Here is a 23,895-nt window from a genome sequence, read left to right as displayed (position 1 = left end):
AAAGGCTAAAAGCTGAAATAAAGATTAGGTGTAAAGTGCTATTGATCCCTTTACGAAAAGAAGCTAAGACAGATTCCACTTCACTGTCAGGCTACATTTTCAGTAAGTTGCCCAGATGCAAGATTTGAAACTTTACGAAGGAGTCTTTAAAGCACTATTGAAAATATCAAATAAGATTAGACTAGACAGTAAGATCAACAATTAAAAAATGTCACTGGTGCAGCTGAGCTACTGTCAGTCTGCATCGTCCTAGTCAGTTTAATGTAGACCAATACCTGAATGCTTAAGATGCCCTTATGAAGAACCAGAACTTTAAAAGCATAACTTATTACATTTTCCATGTGTACAATCTACTTACAAGTACACACACTTAAATATGTATTTCCTTGTCCAGAATCTGTAAGATCTTAGGAACACAGGATGTTTCCATTGAATGGAGCAGAAAGGAATTTATGAAAGCTCTAGTTTTCAATTCTTTAACTCATTATTCGTCCAAAGAAAAGATATTTTGGAGATTGTTAAAAACTTTACCAATTCTAATACAAAAATAAGCACCATTAATCAGTCAGTTTTATTCCAGTATTTCTATTCTCCTGTTCCTAAGAGATCTTTCTATCATTCCTTTGTTCCAACCAGGAAATGTAATCCAACATACTTGGAAATACCCAAGTGAATGGAGAAGGTAAACAGTGCTAAAAACACTAACAGTAAGCAATTTTTGTAGAGCAATAAGGTAAAACTTTTCAGATCTTGAAACACTTGTGATAAAAGCATTCATTCAATACTAGATTTCAACCTTAGGGATGAAAGATGATTTGTGATGGAGAGCTTTAAGCTAATGTGAGAAGAAATGGACAAGGTCAGAGATGAGTTCAAAGTTATAGAGCTTTTAGAATAGTTTTCAAGACTAGTAAAAATGAGGAATATAAAATATGAATTTCTATTAATAAGCTACTATATGAGTTTGTTAAACTACAAGGGCTGCTCCAAAAGTAATGCCTCCTATGTTATAGTGTTGGCTCACAGCATCAGAGGCAGATGGTGGTATGGCAGTACAGGATTAACCTTTTTGACAATATTCCTTTACATTTTCTTGCCATGTGACAGATGTCAGTAGTGAGGCAGTCTGATAGAACAGCATGTGACATGGAATACAAAGCAAAAGTGTGTAAGTGAATTCCTTTGTGTGGAAAAAATGGCATCAATTGAAGTTCACCAATGCTTCCTGAATGTTTATGGAGACCAAACAGTGTATGTAAGTACAGTGAAGTGCTGCATGGTGCATTTCAGCAGTGATGGCAGTGATGTGAAAGACAAACCACATTCCAGATGGCCATGCAGATGTCTACAAGTGTAGCATACAAACTCTTGTCCATTGCTGGTGAAAATGAATATTTCTTGCTGGTGATTATGCTGAAAGATGGTGTTTTGTACCTGAGAATTCACTTTATGGAGCAGTGTTTCTGTGTTCTTTGTATCTGTTGTAGTTTCCTTGGAAATAAATAGAAGGCAACCTACTTATTTCAGAGTGACCAATTGTCTTGTAACATAGTTCATCCAGGTCATTCCAAGCCACTTACACTGTAAACTAAATAAAGAAATGATGCTTTCATATTTTCCTATGTGTCCTAGTGGCTTTTTGGCATCTGCTTAATCAAAATAAAACAACACCTACTCTAGTTCAGAGTTTTTCTGCACTGTAATGTTGCTGAATGATGAATTCTTGGTTCAGAATGGCAGTTCTGAGGTCCAAATGAAACAGAAGCAGATGCAAGCAGCTTGGACAACAGCTTCAAATGGCCGATTGAAGAAAAACACTTCCATATTTAGTAAAATCTTTTAATGGTAGACAACATCAGAACAAATGTGTGAATGTTCAAAGAGGATGAAAAATTATTCAAAAAAATAGAAGCCAGAAAGCCTGATTAGACTGCTGGAAGAAACAGTAAGACAGTTTATATGTAATTCTATCAAAAATATTTTCAAGGGTAGAAATTCATTTTATTTTAGTGTATAAGATTCTAAAAGAAAACCTAAAATGCTTATATTTACTCATTTTGTGTTGCAAAAGGAGATCTTTCAAGAAAGCAGTTGGTTCAAGTTTGAAAATCCACTCTCACATTTTGAATTAACTTTTAAATTTAACTAAGTTAAATTTACTGCAATAGATGTCTTCTAGCAGCTGGAAATTACTAGGTGAATTTGTGCTGTGCTTCTTAGTGTAATTTCAGTGAAAAAAAAATCTAGTTAATGTGAGACTGTTCTATGATGTAAACCAAAGCATTGTAGGTTAGGATGATTAAGAGATTTACGTATCATAAATTAATAAATCATGAACAAATCAATTCAACCAGATTGTATCTATCATGATGTATCATTTAGGGATCGCTTACAGCAAAATCTTTAGCCAGTGTTAAAATGTACTCCATAATCAGTGGAGGAGAAAGGGCAGAAGAATAGATCGGAGCTTGATTTTCACTTTGGGATGTGTTGGCAGCTTGCCTGCTTTGCTTGTAGAACTCAGACTGTTTAGCTTGGCAGCTGATAATTCTCCCAAGCATTCAGCAACAAATTCACACACTATATTTTCCTATACAAAAGTTTCCTTTGCGTAATTGTTGTAGCTCATGTGACACCAAACTTCAGGTAAAAGCTGTGAAGTGTGACCAGCTAGCTATACATTCTGGCAAAATGGTTTAGTTAATGGAAAATCAAAAGATGAAAAAGGAGAAAAATCTGTGAAACCATTAGAAATCTTAAACCTCTTAGATCAAACAATGATTTTGCTGCTGGATGCTTCCACCACTCATCTTCAAAACTGCCTGCATTAGTAAGCTCGTAATTTCAATTTAGATGTTACTTTTGCAAAATATTTTTCTCATATCAATGGGTAGCAGTTCCATGTGTGAAAAGGAAGACAAACCTGTGAATCTATCACTTTTAACACACTGAAAGGAACCCAGAGATGGCCTAATCTAGGATTGCTGTGTTGGGCAAAGTTACCCAAATAACAAGAATGACAACTCACTTCTCTTACCCTACTTATGATCGACTACATGATGAAGATTCATCACTGTGGATGTGTAACATGCTGACAGCTGATGTGAGAAATAATAGTGAAACTGTAACATAACATGTATTTCTCCTTAGTATTCCCTGAGTCATTACCAGTCTTGTGTACAACATGTGGTAGCCATAAAACTTGTATATATGATTTTTCTACTTACAGTTAGGAGGAACATGTCATGTAATGTCACCAATATACTTTCATTTCTCTTCTCACAACAGAATCATAGAATCATGGAAATGGAGCTGGAAGGGACATTCAAAGGTCACCTAGTTCAACTCTGCTGAAATGAATAGGAACAACTACAGCAGATCGTGACACTCAGTGCCCCTTCTGGCCTGACCTTGAGTGTCTCCAGGGGTGAGGCATACACTACCACTCTGGACAATCTTTTCCAGTGCCTCACCACCTCTTCTGTAAAAAACTTTTTCTATACTTCTATAAAGACTAATCTGAGTAGTATATTCAAGAAAATGTTATTTCAACATGGTCATTGGCCTCTGGATGAGTAGTAATGTCCATGCATGCATAGACAAAGCAAATAATTAATCTGAAAAATAAACAAATATATACAGGAATCAGAGGAAATAGCAGGCACAAATGGATTTTCAGGTATGATAGCTTATATTGTGTACAACTTATGAATGCTTGACATGGTATTGTCTCAGACCTAATGAAGTATTTACAGTAGTCACTTTATTTCAAACAGCTTCTCTCAGAGAATAGGACAGAACCGAGTGAAAAAATATTTGGCATAGTCTTTCATAAGTCATGTAACAATAAGAAAAAAAAAACGTCATAGCAATCTAAGCAAGACTTGTTCTGTGTTGTGACTCCAACAGCTGTACCACTTTAGATACAAGTTATTGATTTTTGTTCATCAGCAGCTGAGGGTTAGTAATCTACTAATCCTAAGACTAGGTTGTTGCTAGTTGTGAATACCTTGAGCTATTTGTTTTTTAACAGACTTTCTGAAGATTTTGATAGGGCTGAGGTGAATCCAAGAGAAACACAGCATACTGTGTTCATAACATAAACAGAAATTCTCTCTGAAGAGTAAAAATTATGTTCATGTGTTCTAAAACGTATCAATGCAAATTTTATATGGGAACCCCACCCTTTAAAATATTCAACACCAGCAGTGTATAAAGGATGTGTGTGGCTGCACTCTCTTAATCACAGAATCACAGAATCACAGAATTGTAGGGGTTGGAAGGGACCTCTAGAGATCATCGAGTCCAACCCCCCTGCCAAAGCAGGCTCCCTACACCACATCACACAGGTAGGCGTCCAGGCGGTTCTTAAATATCTCCAGAGAAGGAGACTCCACCACCTCCCTGGGCAGCCTGTTCCAGTGCTCCGTCACCCTCACTGTAAAGAAGTTCTTCCGCACATTTGTGCGGAACAATGGCTTTTACTGAAACATATCCATAATATATCTTTCTCTGTTCATAATGTCCTATATTAATTACAATGTCATATACCCCTTTGATTGCAATTCTTAAGATACTCTGTTTATGATATGCCTGGGAACTGGTAACAATGGCTTACTGTGGTTTAACATATGCTAATCCTGAGGCTTAGCTCTGAAATGCTTTCCAACATATTCTGAAGAGAGAAAACTCTGTCCAGTATTTTGGAAAAAGAGTTAAGTGGAAGAACAGTGAAAACAAGTAGACAAAAACCAACCAACCAAACAAACAAAAAAACAAAAACAGTCTTTACAAAGCAAAAATTAGCATCCTTTCTATTACTTTTCATAAATGCATGTCTACTGAAAGGAAGAACTGCTCAGATTATACTTACTCTTTCTATTCTAGAAAACATATTTTGTTAAATTTGTTGTCTAGGAATCAAGGAAAAAATGTCTCCTTATCACTGTTCAGAGTCCCCTGTGGCGGGGGAACCCTCTGGAGGGAGGGGCAAATTGCGTGCCCATTGATAACTGAGTTCTGAATGTACAAAGCAAGGTAGGAGAAAAACAGTCTGGTCTAAAGTGTGCTGCAGGGTTGGGGGTGTAAGAGTTCAAAGCAGGAGAAGAAACTCTTAAGGAGCAGGTCTGAATCTGGGAGAGTACAAAGGGAGACTGTGGAGTATGTTCCATCTAGGGTAGCATTGAATTACTCCACTATAAGGGAATAGAAGGATGGAGCCTTCTATCCCCTCTGCAAACAGACTATAAAAAGCACAAATGTACTATAATAAAATCTACTGGGAGAGCAATCAAACTTTGATTTTCTATCTTATATTCACTTCAAAATTTTATTCACTTCAAAGACAAAGTTAGGGTCCATCCAACCCCAGGATCTGGAACCTTTCACAGTATCCATGCTTACACACATAGAAGAGGTATGTACAGAAGTTTTCTCTAAGTATTCAAGCTTTTCTGCTTCTCAGGTTTTAATTTCTGTTTGTTAAAGAGTATAAACACCTAGTGGTTTTCATAATCCATTTCATCTTGAAGCTGAAACAGTTTGTTCTTTCGCTTGCAATTTATAGAAATAAAATACTAGCAAAACTCTTTCCTGTATTAAGGTAGAATACAAGAGCGGGGAATTATTGCAACACAGTGCAAGAAATTTATTAGATATTTTTAAAATACCTGACACTTTAAAGAATATTTATTCACTAGCATGTTGCAAGAGAAAGACTATCTTCTGTGATCTGAAACTGTATTTGAGCTTTCAGCTTAATCAGAGGTACAATGTTGTAGTCAGAGTTTATGGTTTGTCCATGTTCCAGGAATCCATAAGAATCAGTCCTTTTCCATCCCAAAAGACACTACACAACACTTTACCCTCTGAAGGCTGCATCTTGGACTTTCCTTTGATGGGGAACTGACACACCAACAAAATGGACTGCTGTTTTGGTAGTGGTGATATCTCATCAACAGTAATGATACAATTTGGGGAACTGTCACTTTCAGCCTCATACTGCTTCAATAGGTCCTGACAAACTTGTATACAGTGTTCCTTCTTTTTCTGTGAGAGCATTCATGGTATACACCTGGCCCAAACTCTGAGATATTGCAGTACTGCCAGCATTGTTTCCAGCGTATTGAAGCTAATACACAGCTCCATTCTCTGGCCATAATACCTCAATTCACATGGATAAGCATGGCCATCCAGAACATGTCATTCATATCACTGTCACCATTGCTGAAACACACCACATATGGCCTCTCTCTACTCACATTCACTGTTTGGTCTCCAAAAATGTTCAGCAAGCATCAGTGAATGTCACTGTCAATGGGTACAAATTTTTTTCTTCATGAAGGAATTCAGTGACACACCCTTGCTTCATACACACTTCCACATCAGATGCCATTTTGTCAGGCTAACCCTCCTCTTCCATCTGTTGAATGGCAACAAAATGTAGTGGAATATTGGAGGGAAGGTTCAACCTCTACTGCCATACCAACATCTGCCTCTGATTTTCTATCAATATATTTTAAAAAAAAAAAAGAAAAAAATACATTACTTTCAGAGCAGTGCTCATATTTATCAGTGCCTTGTATGGAAAACAAGCATACAAAAAAGTTTTTTTAATTTTATTAAACAAAAAGTTTTAAAATTTTAAATCTTATTAAAACTGAAAAAGAGTAAGCATGTAAACAAAGATGGAATAGACTTTTACAAGTTTCTTCATATTAAGTTGTTTTTGAGATAAATGTATTAAAGCATTCAATCCTTGTAACACCTAGTCTTCATTTGTTCACCCTGACCTAGTTTTCTGGCTTTGAGTTTTCATGTGTATAAGCAGTTTATCATGAATATGTAGACTTGACTTTGTCATACATGTACAGAGCACAGTTGTCAAGGAAAAAGATCTTCATGGAATAATTACCTGTAAAGAATGGTCTTCCTTCTGCCTGCACAAAGATGTTTCATTACACCTTTAAAGCTTTCTTGCTTGCAGTTCCCTTTAATATAAACCCAAACTCTAAATACTAATCTGTGTTAATGCTTTTACATGTAAAGCAAGTATGTTTTTATTCCATTTTAGACAACCAATCCTTCTTTCTTGTCCTTATTTACATTTTCCTCTTATATTAGGCTCATACAGTTTAAAACATTTAGACAGTGATTATTCATCTGAGGAATCAAATGTTACATCAAAGGAGATACAATATTTTCATCATGTATTTAATGACAATATTTTGCAAATGCATAAGTAATAATTGCTCATCAAGCAAAATAAAATGAAACTTGGAAAAAATGTAAAGTAGCTTTAATAAAGTATTTGAGCTACAAGGAAAAATATTTAAATTTGTAATCAACACATACAAACAAATCACTCACCAAATTTCCTAATATTGCGGTGCTAAGCAAGCTAATTATCCACATTAAATATTATTAAAATAGTACTTTTTTTCCTTTGAAGTCAACACAATAGCATTAATATAACTATCAGACATGAGAATTACGAAAAACACTAACAAAGAAAACATGCACAAGATGAGGTACTTTTCTTTCAGATGTTTAGACTTTGTATTGCAGACTGTAAGGACAAATGAGGATGCTGCTATGTGTAATAAAAAAAAAAAAGAAAAAAAATCAGAAATTCATAGGAGAGAGAAAAATTTAACTTCTTGCTTCAACTATGAATTAATTTCAAACATTTACATTTTGGAGCAAACACATGAAAATATGGAATTTCATTCTCTTCTTTAGAGCCAAAACTACTCTCTCACTTAGGTTTGCTATACTGATGTAAAACTGAGAATGTCTACATATTTTCATAAAAGACATGTAATAGAAAAATGAAGATTTCAAGCTGAGACCATATAAAAAGAAAATTTAGACTTCTATAATTTATTTTTATAAAAGTTACAGCTGAAATCCATTTCAGCATTCAAAGGTGAGAAATAATTTATTAAAGTGATCACATCACCTTAATTTTGCTAATCCACAAGAATAAATTGGTCTATTGGTTTTGTCTTATAAAAAAAGAAAGCCATGTCAGGAAAAAAAAAAAAAAAATATATTATGATGCCTAACTATAACTTTGTGAGGTAGCTAGAAGTTATTATTCATTAATTGCTTTCATAATTTTATTTCTTCAAATGCAAAATACAACATAAATTTTTATGCAGCATGTATATATGTATATATATATATACTTCATAAGTAGATATATATATATATACTTAATGGGAAATATGAAGTGTTAGCATTCTTCTGACTCCTCATTTGGGCCAAAGAGAAACAAAAGAGAGTCTTGGTGTAGGGAGAAGCTAAAGGAAGGCATTTTCTTTCAAAAGAATCTAAGAATATTCAATTTTTTTTCAATTATTTTTTTTTCTGCAGGATTAACTGATGGATCATACATATAAAAAAGAAAAGTGTTCACAAGACCAACTGTACCAAATTTACAAGTGTTCTTCACTGCTAATAATTTAACTGAAAGGCAAACTCATACAAATATGAGTTTTTTATATCCTAACTAGGTTTGTTACTATTTTATCTCTTGAGATAATCCTCTATCTCTCTCATTACAAACAGTCTAAAAACTTAAAAGATCAAATATTTAAACTATATCTGGATAGAAAGCACTGTTTCTACAGAGAGCTCTTCCTGGTACAAGTCATAAAGTAATTACCTGTGAACAGTTCATGGGTTTTTAATCAATAAGAAAGTAGTTTAAGAGTTCTGACAAAACAAATGGTCTACCATATCTCATATGGCAACTCAATTGAGTTTACTTCCAAATTAGGCAAAGCTAGCATATTCTTTTTCCGACTGATTACACTAAATTGTCTCGAGAAAGAGCAAACAGAGAAAATGAGCTCAGCCTGTAGTCCCTTTCCTCCTGCAAACCTGGTATACTGAGTGAATGACTGATGAATAGCTTTTATCATTACAATTATAATTCTGCCCTTCCTTACATGTTCACCTCTTCTTACAAGTTTAGGTGATATTGAATGAAATGAAAAATGTTTGGTGGGGAGGAGCAAAATGTAAATGTGTCAGACTTCAGATTTGTGTAAAAAAGAATAAAATTCTTAATACCTAGATTAAGCTTACATCTGTGTTCCAGTTAGAAAGGGAATATAAACTGAGTTTAAAATATGAAGCAGAACAAAAACTTTTGTGAGCACTAAAAGCTGTTTGAGTCCTTTTAAAAGAAGCTGCCCTTTGGGCCCCTTCCAGCTTTCCCATATTTCCACCCAAAACTGAACAATTGCCCTTTACCACATGCTCCTGAGGATACTGTATCTGTTTCTTGAAAGTGCTTCAGATCAGTCATGAAGATAAAAGTTGTGTGAATGTATAGAGATATAAAAAATATATGTAGATAACAATCATCTCAGCATTGCATTTCAGATTTAATTTTCTCTCAGTCTTCTAATCTGTATAAAGGCGTGATTTTTCTTCATCTCTCAAATTTGTTTTGTGAGAAATGTAACTTAAAATATTCAGTTGTCGGAATTTCCATTCAGCAGTAATGTTGGCTTTCAACTCAACTCTTAACAACAAAAAGGAATACACCCAGATAAAGTTAAAATAGCTTTATGTTAAAATACATCAAGGGTTTGTTAAAAGCATCTTGTATTTTAAATGTTAGGCCACAGCATCAGTTTTTGTAATCTGTACATCTCTGATGATGACAGCTGAGCAGCAAAAAATTTGTATAATCTGAGGATGTATTCTACTGTTTGAAAGAATAAAATCCTTTGCCCAGTTAAGTTCAAATTGTCTGCAACTGTTTTACACTTCCTTATGCTTTATTTTAATGTGAATCTTTGAGTGATCTATAAAAATGGAATCAAGGAGTGGGAGGGCTTTTTATGACTGCGACTTCATAGTACTTTATGTAACAATTTAACAAAAAGTTATCAAGAAATAATATTTTTGTTGTTTTTGTTTTTGGTCAATGTTTTGCAACTTTTATTAGTCAAGTACTTTATTGACAAGCACTTAAATATAAATAAAACATGTTGATAAGTACATAAATAAAAATACATTCACATTGAATATTTGGTCTGCTTGACGTTGCTCAGAATTGTATATATCATCCAACAGATGAAACATACAGAGAACTCTGTCTCATTCAAATATATGGCATATTCTGAGCTGTGGATTCAACATGTAAGCCTTAAGCTGCTCTGATGTGAAAGCTAAAATGTAACAGCTAAAAGAGCTAATAAAATTACATTGTAATTAGGAAATGTATTCACATCTTTCTTAAACCTCTGTTCGATTGTTAAGATGCAGTTAAAACTGAAAACTCCAAAGCTGACCTTCAATGACATTCTGTATTTTACTGTCAGCACTACATGCTGCAAAGTAATGGAAATAAAATCCTAAACAATTCCTAAGACCAGATCAGTTTCTAGCCACACAAGTTCAGTCATGATCTGTGATAAAGTGACCCAGCATATATTTCCATCCATAAGTATTTCCCATCTTTTCTTGCACAGCCTTTCTAACCTGTCAAATAGGCATGAGGAATACACATATTAAAATATTTCTATTCTTTTTAGAACCGATACCTCACTGAGACAAACAGGAAAGTTAATCAAAGTTGCTAAGAACTCTTTTTCTCACCCTGGTCATGCAAATAAAGACAGCAGTTTCTCATTTTCACATGAATCATCTTTTTGTGCCAGTCTAGGGAACGGATGTAGATTCGTGCACTCTATCTAAGCCAAATTTAACCTGGGTGACTCTTAATATGATATGTGAACAAAAATTTTTAGCTGGAATAACTATAATTGGAGTATTTGTCAATATGTCTATGCTTCAGATTTAACTTTCTAAGCAGTAAAAATAACTACACTGATCTAAATTCATTTAAGTATAGCTGAGTGAATAATGTGGAAGAGATTTTCACAGTTGACCTGGATTGTTTTTTAAACACATTCTAAATTTCTGAAATAAAAGTGCATTGCAAAGAATGAAATATACGGACATGTACTACAAAGTACTTAAATTGAAATTTTGAAATGTTGATGAAAATGATCAATTAAAAAAGATTCATAGCTGTAAACTCTGGAAATGATAACAATCAGAAGTGGAATTCCAAAAAAGCAGCATGTAGTAAATAGTAAAAAAACAGTAAAAATCAAATTAGTTTTGACATATACAGTGATCCAACAGGTTGTACCTTGCACAAATGCCATCTTGAAATGCATTAATTTATTCAGGTAAGCTGAAGCTGAAATCCAGATTTTGGGTGGTGGTTCATGCAGAGCAAATTTGGATTTATTAATATACTAAGTTTCTCTCAACTACACTTTGATCACTGACTTAAACTGATGTTCTTGGAGTGAAGAAACATATGCTAAAGAAGAACTTGTCACACAGGACATCTATAATTAAAGAAGATCTCCAATGAAAGCATTTCACAACACCTCCATTAAGCTCTGTCATACTGCAAAAAGAACATGAGCCTCTGTGTAAAGAAAAGTTAAATAATTGTCAGCTGAAAGCAGATGAGGGTTTTATTGAATACCTGTATTACTAATGCATGAGGAGGTACCCATGCAGAGCACAGCAGACACAATCATTGCTTTTAATCATTGTACAATTTTTATTACCAGTGGAACTTCTAAACAAAAAGAGTGGGATAGATTTCCTTCACTGGTAGCCAATAGCTTTATTTCAGAAGAAATCAGTGACCTAGGTCACTGAGTTGTCACTGATCCTACTAACAGGATCACCTCCATTCGAAGAAGCAGGTAGGATTACTGTCTTCAGGGCAGCACAGATCAGGACATTGCAAACCTCACTAGCTGGGGTCATATGAAGGTTAAAGAACATATAATCTCTTCCATATCTTCCCACTGTTATTTGACAAGGTATGAACATGAATAAAAGTTAATGTACTTTTATATAGTTTCCAAGTGAATTTATTACAACAAAGAAAGTTTAATTTCATCAGTTTAATTTCTGCATTCACTAATAAGATTTGTCCTAATGTCATGGTAGTCCTGTCTTGAATAAGTATAAAATTCTGTATTACTGAGAGTGCTTTCTCAAAGTTTATGTTAAAGTATACTCTAGAGAAGAGACACTGCTGTATACTCTGATCAAGAAACTAGAATCAGTTCTGTCTTCGTTTTTTTTTTGTTTGTTTTTTGTTTTGTTTTGTCTTTGTTAGTTGTTTTTTCTTTAATTAGAAAGAAAATAAAGCCACCTACTAATAAATACTTCCATTCACAATAACAGCTATTTTTGTTTATAAGTTTTTAAAGTATAAATAGCTAGATCTGTCCAGGCATTTTAGTGGGCACAGCTACAAATATTGCCAAAAAGGGGGAAATTACTTTTAGAAACCCTTATGTAAGAAACAATTAATAAAAATAGTAGCAAAACGCTATTCAAAAAATACATATATATTGATCCCTATTCAACAGTAAAATCTGAGTATTCAGTCTGCCTGAAATGAAGTTTATTAATTGCTCCATACAATCACATTTTTCTACCAAGATTTTTATAAAGCATTCTCAGACATTTCAGCTTCATGGATTGTTAACTACTCTATCAGAGTATATTATTAGAAATTCTGCTTCATTTGAAATTTTTTGCCTTTGTATTTTTAGCAACAGTATTAACAGAAAAGGTAGCTTAGACATAGAACCTTTTATTAATAACAAAGTTATTTTGTGAACAATATAAAATTATTTCTTAATATGCTTGAGTTGAAGGTCCACAATGTTTCATATATCACCAAAACAATGGCCACTATGGCTAATCACAACCAAAGCAGAAGTATAATCACTCTTCATTTCTCAGTTTGAGAGCATCAATCTATGACTTGATTCTGGGCATTATTTAATCAGGGGCTCTTTCATGAACATACAGAGATCACAGCTATTGCTTGAAGATATTATCAAAACAATATCCCTTGGGAGTACAGTGGGGAAACTGAGTGTTTTGCGTCTTGTATAGTTGTGCCAGAATACAAAGGATGGGCAAAGACTGGGATATATTTATTTTTTCATCCATTTCTTTTTCTCTCTCAGCCAACTGCAGAGCAAAGTGGGAAACACATTGTCGTTTGTTAATGTTTTTAAGCTCCACTATGGTTTTCGTATCAACTCTTCTCTCTCTGTCTGCTGCTGTTTCTTTTACAGGCTTCCACAAGTACACTTTTTTTTCTAAGGGAAGTCTACTTTTTTTTTTTTTTTTTCTATTTGTTATCTCCAGGTCTGATGGTACTAACAGTGCTCATGTTTTCAATATTTTGCTGCTTTTTTTGTTAGCTCTTCTAGTATGCAATGGTGCAATTTTAAAGTATTTTATTTTAAATGGAAGTGTCACATATTTGAGAAATTATAATGAAAAAAAATATAAAACAAAATCATTAAGATACTAAGCATTTCAGCCTTCCCAGAGTGCAGGAATATGGCAATCAGAAATGTACTGTTACTTTTTTTAGTATTATCAAAAAGAGACTTTTCCAAAAGCTGATAATAGAAGCATAAACATAGGCAAAGAAAAATAAGTAAATAATAATATTCATTCAAAGCATAAAGGCAGTAAAAGCAAGGAAGCTTCTTCTTCACTTACAGGGATTTATAAAACAAGACATGGGTGCAACAAAGCTTAAAAGGTGTCCTCAATCAATGCAAAAGTTTGCCAATTTGAGCATAATCTGAAAGAGTATCCAATGAAGAGTAACAGATGCACCTGATGACATATCATTCCAGTTCAAGGACACAGAAAAATCACTCTCATTTTCCCTAGTGACAGACTAAACTATTGATTATGTTTGCAGATCAAATGCTTTTTTTTTCCCCCCAAAGTAGAATCTGAGGTGTATAAGGAGCTTGGTGGTTTGGCTTCAATTCAAGGCCAAACAAAGGGCTTTGATATCACCAGTCTGCAGAAGCATTTACAAGCTTTGAATTTGGGTTTGTGAAAACAGGTTGATCTTTCAAACAATCAAGTGTTTTCAGCAGCTGGAGTACATAACAACACATTTCCTTTTGTTTTCTGATGGGAACATTTATATGTACCAAAACAGATATGTGAAGAAGTTAACTGATTATTTGATTCCAGATATATCCTCAAATTACGTATTGATAACCTGAATATCTGATTATTGATCAAATACAACAGTTTAGAAAGATGAGACCAATACTTGGGATAACGTGAAAGTAAAGAGAAAAAACAAAAGAGAAAAATACAAAACAAGACACTGTTCTTTAAACTTTATTTTGTTCATTCAGTACAAAGTTTCTGACATGAAGAGAATGTACTATTTTTAATTTCAGATTAAAACTTAAAATATATATCTGGAAAAGACCCAAAGGTTAATTATTTTGAAATGGCTTTCTTTAATCTTTTTAAATCTTCCTTCCTTCCTTCCTTCCTTCCTTCCTTCCTTCCTTCCTTCCTTCCTTCCTTTCTTGCGCTATCTTCCTTCCTTCCTCTTCCTCCTCCTGTCCTTCCTTCCTTCCTTCCTTCCTTTCCTTCCTTCCTTCCCTTCTCTCTCTCTCCTTCCTTCCTTCCTTCCTTCCTTCCTTCCTTCTCCCTCCCTCCCTCCTCCCTCCCTCCCTCCTCCTCCCTCATCCCTTCTCTCCTCTCCTCTTCCTCCTCTCCTCTCTCTCTCCTCTCCTCTCTCCTCTCCTCTCTCTCTTTCCTTTCCTTCTCCTCTCCTCTCCTCTCCTCTCCTCTCCTCTCCTCTCCTCCTCTCCCTCTCCTCCGCTCTGTCCTCTCCTCTTTCCTTCGGTGCGCTCGTGCGCTCCTGTGCGAGCTCTGCCTCCTCCTCCTTTGCTCTCTCTTCCTCTCCTCTCCTCTCCTCTCCTCTCCTCTCCTCTCCTCTCCTTTCTCCTTATTGCAGGAGAGTTGGAGTAGATGGACTTTGACTGTCCATTCCAACTCAAAAAATTCTGATTCTGTTATAAAATTTCTGTCCATGACATGGGAAGTGAAGGGAATGCAGCAAGCAGATACTTGTTCAAAATATTCCTGGATGACTCTGAAATAACAAGAGGGAAGATATCTTTTGGCACCTAATTTAATAGCTCAGGCTGCACTAATATGACAGTATAACATATTCTCTCTACACAATGCAAGTCTTTTAATGTACAAGTTCTGATAATTAGAATATCAGCAAGTAGAAACATTAATGAATTTTACCCAGCCTGGTAACTATAAAAACAACAACAAAAAAGTTTTAAGGTATTAATAGGAAAATTATCAACACAAAGTTATATTTTCATATTATTATGTTGTTACGATGTATAAAAAGGCAGAATGCCTATCGATAAGTCATATAAATTTATTAGTTGAACTATGAATTTCTCAAGAACAGATTTCTTGGGAAAAGTACAAGTTATAATCTTCAGGCTTCTAAATATATATTGCTTTTGATATGGGAACTAAATTTTAGTTTGTCAGCCCATCAACTTCAGAAAGTAAATCTGAAGCTATGCTAGACTGTGGTACCACATTTCCCAGGGATAAACATAACTTATGGTATTAAAGATTACTTGCAAGTGGCTACAAGATAAAAATGCTACCTGTATTACTGCTCAGATGTATACATTTACCCTGTTCTAACTGAAAGTTGAGACACTGTTGTTAAAGTATCACTGAAAATTAGATATGTGCGCTGAGATGTTGCTGGGTAATGTTTTTCTCTCAATCTGATCACTATGTGTTTATAACCTAAACTGTGTAGCCTCCACCTATAGAGGAAAATCCAATTTCTGGCTTCTGTCCTCAGCAGTCCTTTCTTTTGGCAAAACACCTACTTAAAACTCACACTGTAGTTGTTCCCCATACAGTAAAATATATTTAGTATTTATTCAGATTGATACTATTTTCATCTCTATTTTTACAAAAATACAGCAAGGAAGCGTATGAGGTGAGTTTTATCATGGGGCATCTACTTTAAAACAGGTTGTTATGCAATACTATAGTTTCCCTTACTAGGAATAAGATTTTGAAACACTATGAGAGACAAAACAAAACAAAAGAACAAAAAAACTAAAACATAGGCATACAAGTTTCTTATCCATGTACACCATCTCTTTTCTCCAAGTAATTAGCAAGTACTAGTAAATTAATATCTTTGAAGGCTTTCAGGAGAGAGAGGTTACTACTGTTTTGCTTTTTAATGGGATAATGTAATGGAGCTGTTGAAAACCCGCTACAGATAATGGATTCTAACGTCACACAAGTCAAGAAGAAAACAGTATGCAATTTGCACATTTTGCACTGGTGGTAGTATTGATTCCCTCCTTTAAACTAACATGTCACTAAATAAAGCAAATTTTAAAATATTTGAACGAAATGTACTAATCTGTCCACAATTTTTTTTTTTTTCTGGAACAGAGAAAAAAACCAAAAAACACTGAATAAACTAAACTAAACTAAAATATTAGTGATGCAAAGAGAGACACAGAAATACATGTCCATCCTGATAACCCTGAACTTTCATCAAGGAATAAGTGGAAAAGAAACTAGATGAAATCCCTTGTGGGTGTAGACTTTATTTCTATTTTGAGTGTCACTAGAGAAAGTTAAACCTTATTCTCAGTCATACTATCATATACACTTTCACAGTATACATGTTAAGTAAACAGATGTGATACAAAGCTCTGACTTCTGGAAAACAGCAACAGCAAACACTTCAAAGTGCTGTAAAATCAGAATAAAATAAGAAGCATGCAATGCTGATTGGTTATGAACAAATCATATCAAACCAATCAGATAATTTGTATAAGAAATTAACAGGACTTGAGGACAAGAGGAAGTAAGTCACACACAAGGCTTTTGACATTGTTGCAAATGACATTTTCATAAGTAAGCCACTGAAAGATTAACTAATCCTACTGTTTGTTGTGCATAAGTGTTGGACACAACCTAAAGAATAACTATCAGTGGCTCACTGTCAACCTGGAGAGTGTTACCAAATCGGGCTCTTTAGGAAACTGTCTTTAATTTAATATGATTCAATATTGTCATTAAAATGTTGGATGATAGCACAGAGAGTAAGCTTACAAAAATAAAATAAAAAATAGAGGGGGAAACTCCAAACTTTAAGTTGGAAGACTGAGACATATCAAATTAGTTAAATCTGTGAAAATCTCTAGAATTTCTCAATCAAATATCAAACCTCTGAGAGATTTATGTGGCCTCCAACACACCAAGTGAAGCACTCAGTTCATCAGGTGTTTCTGTAAGGCATATACTTATATGTATATGAAAATATACATATAGTATATGAAAAACTTCATAGCAAACTCCATGTATAAGAAAAAGAGATTAAATTCTTACAGTTATGTTTTTGTTCCACTGCAAATGAATGAAGAGCATTCATTTTTTTCCCGTTGGTAGTTTCTACTGGAACTAATTCAGATTCATGCTTGACAGTAATTGCTTTGCATCCAAAATCATGAATAAGATCAATTCTTTATCTTTTTATTGTGTATATATATATATATTATCAGATGTGCATTTATCTAATTTGTATGTAAATCCGCTAAGGGGAAAACCTCCCACATCAACATTTTTTGGAGAAGTATTTTCACTCAGATATCTCATCTGGAAAGGCTGAAATCTGAGTACTTCAGCAAGAATGGACATGTTCTTTCAAATCAGATATGAATTAATATCTGCGTGTTACTTCTGTAAAATCAAAAGCAAAGTAAGATTTTAACATTACATAGGTGGAAATTAATTTGTTAAACATGAGGAGTTTTTAATGTTGAGGGTAAAAAAAAAAAAAAAAAAGAAAGAAAGAAAAAAAGTAGGACTAAGAAGTATGTTTGTGCCAATTCTCAGCTAAACGAGGTTCACTTGACTTGAGATCAACATCTCACCTCTCTGGAAACACATACCTTCTGTAAAACTGTTGGTCACCTGCTACTTATGTGCTAAAATCTGCACCTTTTAATTGCTTAGTAATTTTTATTTTCTGATTATTTTAGAAATTGAATTCAAAAATAATACTACAAGCTATTTCTCCCCAAAGATGTAGTATGTTCATTAAAATGTGAAGGTTTAACAGAATGGGTGAAAACATTTTTTTATAAACATGTCTTGAAAATTAGTAAATGGTAGAAAATTTCAGGGCAGTTTTTAAAACTTAAAAGACAGATCAACCAACTATATGTGTTTCATAGAGGTCTGGTTCTTAACATAGAAAATATTCAAATTTTAGCATGTTTCCTGTTAACAGACTGATTTCATAATAAATAACATATTCCTGAATAAAGTAATGCATTTGAATGTTGCTGGCTTCTAAGGCTGAAAAGTAACAAAACCAAAGCCAGATGAATACCATGAAGATATGAATCACTGAAACAGAAATAGCTACTCTGTGGTGTCATATATCTTGGATTCTCAAGGATATTATGAACAAGAGTTCATTAATTGCTACCATTTTGCATGCTTTGCTGTTTCTTGCTATATTAGATACAGCAGTAAGTAAATAAATGGGAGTATTCTAACATTTTTTTGGGAAACAATAATAATAATAATAAAAACTATATTTTGAAATTGAGTCTGTTTTGTATTTATCTAACTGGGATAAAAACTGTTGTTTATAATTAATATCCCTACTGTCAACTTTTGCCTAACTGAGCAGGATAGGAGCACACACACTAGAATTATTTCAATGAAACTAAACTGTAATACTCAGTCAAACAGTGTAACCAAATACACCATTGCTAGTGGGCATGCAGTTCAACAGGCATACTAGACCTAACTTCAAGTAACCCTCTACCCTCCAAAATACACATATAATATGGACCATAGATTCTTGCCACAAACTATTTCACACCACAGAGCATTCCTATTGTGGTACTTTGCTTGAAAATGTACTTCTAAAATCTATCTACCTTCCTATCTGCAATAGCTTGCAAAATGGTATCATGCTGTAAGATGTTGAAATATAACTCTCAAGCTCAAAATAAGTCTCCATGGAAATCCTCGTAAGTGTAATTCCACGGTGTACCTGAAGACTTTGAGAATCAGATTATCTGGTGTCTTCTTCTCTGATATATACAAATCCACCAAGTCCTGATGTCAATTCTTCATTACATACAAGGTACACCAGCTTCAGCAGAAAGGAACTTAATTTCCAAATGCCCTTTCTATGCTTCCTGTATGAGAAAAAAATTCAGTTTAGTATTATGCTTCAATCAGTCTGTGTGAGGTCTAAAATGTAGATCTTCCAGGACCAGGATTTGTCTCCTATGACACATAAAAAGTTATTTCTTCAGAATTACCTCTTATGTTTGCTCTCATCCATTAAAAAAAAAACAGGCAAAAGGAGCATAAGGCACTTAAAGACATCAGAATATGCTGGCTGAGGATACTTTAACTAAATTAAATATCCCTCCTAGAATTTGTAGGCACATAAACAATATTTATATCTACATGGTTATATGTGTTTATATGTATGTGTGCATATATATTTATATTGCAATATTCATTTTCTAATAGCATTTTTGGCCTTAGTTTTAATTAGGCAGGAAAGGATAAATGTACAAAAGTGAACACCCTGCAAAGAAGGACCGGAGGAAAAGAGGCTGAGAACACCCATGATTTCCTAAATGACACACCAAATCAGTTGCACAAAAGAGAATAGAGATCATATTTTCTGAGCTAAAAACCTGCACATTTAATGACACAGTTAATTTATTATCTATTTAAGTGCAATTATCACTGGCTGCGGAAAAATACTTTACCAAAAGATTTTGGGGTTTAATCAGTAGGGAAGAAAAGAAACTTGTTGCTAGTTTTGGAATTATTAAGAGGAAAAGTTTAATATATATCCTTGGAAAATATCTAGCACAGTCAAACAAGATCTATGTGAAATATATCCAACCATTGAAAAATGAAGGCAATTAGCAGCAATTATGGAGCTTCTTTCCCAAAACTATGTATTGTAAATCCTTTTAATCAGAGAAAGCACCAATAACATCAAGCCATTGTGTGTCTGAACAGGAAGCCTACTATGTAAGAACACTTTGCTCTTAATTAACTTTTGGATACCACTTTCTGCAGATTACTATCAGCAGATGTGCTGCACAGAGGAAACTATGTATTTTAGATTCCAATTAAGGGATTAATTGTATTTTTAAGTGCAATATGTTAATGAGACATAATGGTTGTTTGCTGGAGGTATACTGTACTTAATAGGTTGGTGGATTAAACCATCCTTGCTTAAAAGGGAATTATTGTATTTGTCATAAATACCTTTGAGGATAAATTTGCTTTCAACTGCTAGAGGAATTCTTTGATACAAAACATGAAGGATTACATGAAGGTGACAGGAGAGTTAGACTGCATCTGTCAGGTGTGCTCCTGATCACAGGCCAAGAAAACTTAAACAGTAACCTGGGGCACATTGCATTTAGAAACGGATCCCTGTTATCAAAAATCAAAGAATCCAATGCAGTTGAATGTTTTGTATTTGGAAAGAAGAAGGGAAGAAGTAATGCATTTGGAATTTCTTGTGTTTCTGTACTAGATGCGCATTTTCTACTGGGCTCACTATCCTACCAGTCTGAAGGCAATGTATTTATATCAGTGTCTGCTACTGTAATGTAAAGCTGAGAAGTTCACAGTTTTAAACACAAGCTCCAAGCCATGACCACAGAGAACAATTTAAGGAAAAAAAATAACAGCAAAAAACTAAGGAGATCTTCAGAGTGCAAACTCTTAGTATGCTCCTTCAAGACTGGGTAGTTTCATATGAATTATTTTTCATGGGAATTTTGCAACAATCTGGGCTAACTCCACCCATTCTTTCATGTTATATATAGTTGGTAATTGTGCAAAAGCATGGGTGGGTGAAAAGCTGGAGTAATTTAATTTATGAAGACTAAAAACAATCATTATTATTGTTATTACTATTGTAAATATATAATGTTGAATCAGCATTTTCCTGTAAAAAAAAAAAAATAATAATAAATTGAAATTTAAAAAAAAGGTAGACTTCACGTACTTCTATTTAACTAGTGTGCAGAAACTGGAAGTTCTTGCTATAGAGTGAAAGGGATAGAGTAAGGTTTGGAGAAGAGTTAGCTTTGCTTTGGTGAATAGGGAAGCACTAGTCAAGAGGATGACCAGGTGGTGGTGACTGTGCACACATAGTAGTATAATGCTGAGAAGGAGAAGGGAATAAACAAACCTAAACAGAGAAGAAAGCAAAACAACTTTGGTAAACTGAAACCACAGAGGAGGAAATTTGAAAGAGCATAATGCAAGAGAAAAGTTGTTTAGATATTAGTAGAAGAATATAAGATGTGATTGGTAGCCCTATCACATGTATACAAACAGATCTGTTAAAAGAATTATTTAATCTGATTTAGGTTTAAGAACTTGTGTATGACAAGTCGTACTGTCTGTTTCCAAAATAACTTTCCAGCAAATCCCTAGATTTTGGAAAAATCCAAGTCCCTCCACTTCCTTAAATACTATAGGATGAAATGAAATTACAGGGGAATGACATAGAAGAGAGCACAGATTTAAAAAATAACACTGATTCCTCAACACTTTCTTTAAAGAAATCTCTCCACAACATAACTGAGACATCTCCTTCCTGTTTCAAGAGCTCTTTCATCCTTCATCAGTCATGACAGAAGCCCATCTCAGTAAAAAAGCTTAAGCTTTGCTTAAATGCTCTTACACTTTGAAAATATCAGACAAACTCCTTACTTGTTTCTCTCTTTGATGAAACTTTAATGTCCTTTCAGTGCTGAAATGAGCTAAGCAGAGAAAACAGCCTATGAGATAAGGCCTAAACAAAACCTTAATACCTCTAGATGAATTATGTTATTTATTTGGGTATTTTTAAGAACTTCTAGATCTATGCTGGATGGAAGGATACAAGATCATGTAAGTATATCTTTAGTTGCCAGCTTCTCCCAGTATATTCCCCATGGAGTTTAAAAAATAAAAATAAAATAAGGTAGGGATTCAATGCTCTTACAGTTCTATTTTGAGTTCTGCCATTCCTTGTCTTCAAAATATACACAAAAACGCTACCATGCTGCAATATGTAATTTATGTAGTATTGTTATCTTGTATGAAAATTACTAGAATTGTAGTTTAATAATGTAAATAATATAAAGTTAATACAATTAATATTTAAATTATGTGAATACATTAAGTCTACCAGAATTAAACCCATAAAAATTCTAATGGGAAGGAAAATAAAACACAAACAAAGTGTGAGCGAAAGTTCATGTCTATATCCTTTTAATAATAAAACAATTTATAGAATATTAATATTGAAAGATATAAGAAATATCATTTGTTTTCTGAACACTTGAGAAATAAACCATGTTTCAGGGCAAATTATGTCTGTTTCCTGTTCTGATTGTCTTTTTTTGTCTGAAATTTTTAGCAAAGGAAATTCAAAGGCTATCAAAGGAAGAGAACAAATATGTATTTATTGACAGTCAAGGTCAGCTTTCAGTGCAAGTCAATTGTTCAGACTATTAAGCAAGAGAATTAAAAAAGAGTGGCAAATCTGCTAGCATGGTTATTCCTGAACCAAATTAGAGACTATTAGGTAGGAGGTTCTTTGAACTTATCCAATTATAACCTTCAGTAAACCACCTCATAATTTTTTTTTATTATAATTATTTGTTTAAGTGTTAGCTCATAGACAATTACTGTTCTCCATAAGAGCTCATACAAAATACTGGATTGTCTTTGTAAAACAGTATTACATAAAAATTCAATGGCCTTAGGATTAAAGGAACTTTAAACAGCATCATTTTCTGAATCAATTCAGCAAATCACAAAATCCCAACTATCTAGTTTTAAAAGAAAAACATGTCTGATGTGATTTTCAGTGGTTTGAGAGTGGAGCTAGTGGTAAATCTGATTAGGATGGAAACTTATTTGCAGTCTTTGATACTTGGTCTGAAATGCTACTGAAGCTTTTTACAGTTTCATCAATAAAATATCTTTCTTTATCTGTTTCAGATTCTTCATCTTGCCTCTAGTAATCACAATTCCATGTGTGCATTGACTATAATGAGTCACAATTCTAGATTTTAGGATATTTGTTTTCTCCTTTATATTCACATAGGCTGTGTTAAGTGACTGAATTGAATTCCCAGAAAAAGTCATAGTTCTGTCAAGAAAATTATTTATATTTTTACTTCAGTTGGTCTAAAATTCTACAGAGACAAATCAGTTCTGATAACAAACATACAGAGGAGTAACATTTTGAATAGACCTTTACCCATTTGCCCTATATTTTGTCTCTGACAGTGATAAACCAGGCAACAAGGACATTTGATTTTGTTCACCCATCTAACATCCCTCAGTCTGTGGTTTAGGGACATTTTTTTGCTGATTGATGACTTACATATATGGAAATCAGATGTCCATACTTATCCTGCAGAACGATTAGCATATCCCTGAATTCTCCAGTTGAGTCCTTTTTATTAACTGGCCTCAACCTTGACGCTCTCTTTTCTTGTAACTGGCAGTTCAGTTTCAGGAATAAAGAATTCATATCAATAGCATTTTTTTTTAAAGTTCAAATTCCTTTCAAACTTTTCTTTAATTCCTCTTTTTTGAGCAACTTTTTATTATTCACATACCTAACTCTCTTTAAAATCTCTTTCACAGATTGTTCATTATGAGAGAATTTCTCTCATAGTGTGCCCCGTTGGCGCAAGTGGTAGGAATGCCGCCTTGCAACACCAGGGCCCGGGGTTCGAATCCCCCCTGTGGTGCAAGTGGTAGAAGTGCCGCTCTGCTACACAGAGGCTCAAATCCCGGGAGTTGGACTCGAAGATCTCTAAGGTCCCTTCCAACCTGCACAAGACTATGACTATGACTATGACTATTACTATTACTATTACTAATTTCTCCAATAAACCTCATGGGGAAAAA

Source organism: Coturnix japonica, chromosome 2, assembly GCF_001577835.2.
Source record: "Coturnix japonica isolate 7356 chromosome 2, Coturnix japonica 2.1, whole genome shotgun sequence".
Taxonomy (NCBI): Eukaryota; Metazoa; Chordata; class Aves; order Galliformes; family Phasianidae; genus Coturnix; species Coturnix japonica.
The sequence above is the reverse complement of the archived record's forward strand: the minus strand, read 5'-3'. Positions refer to the sequence as shown.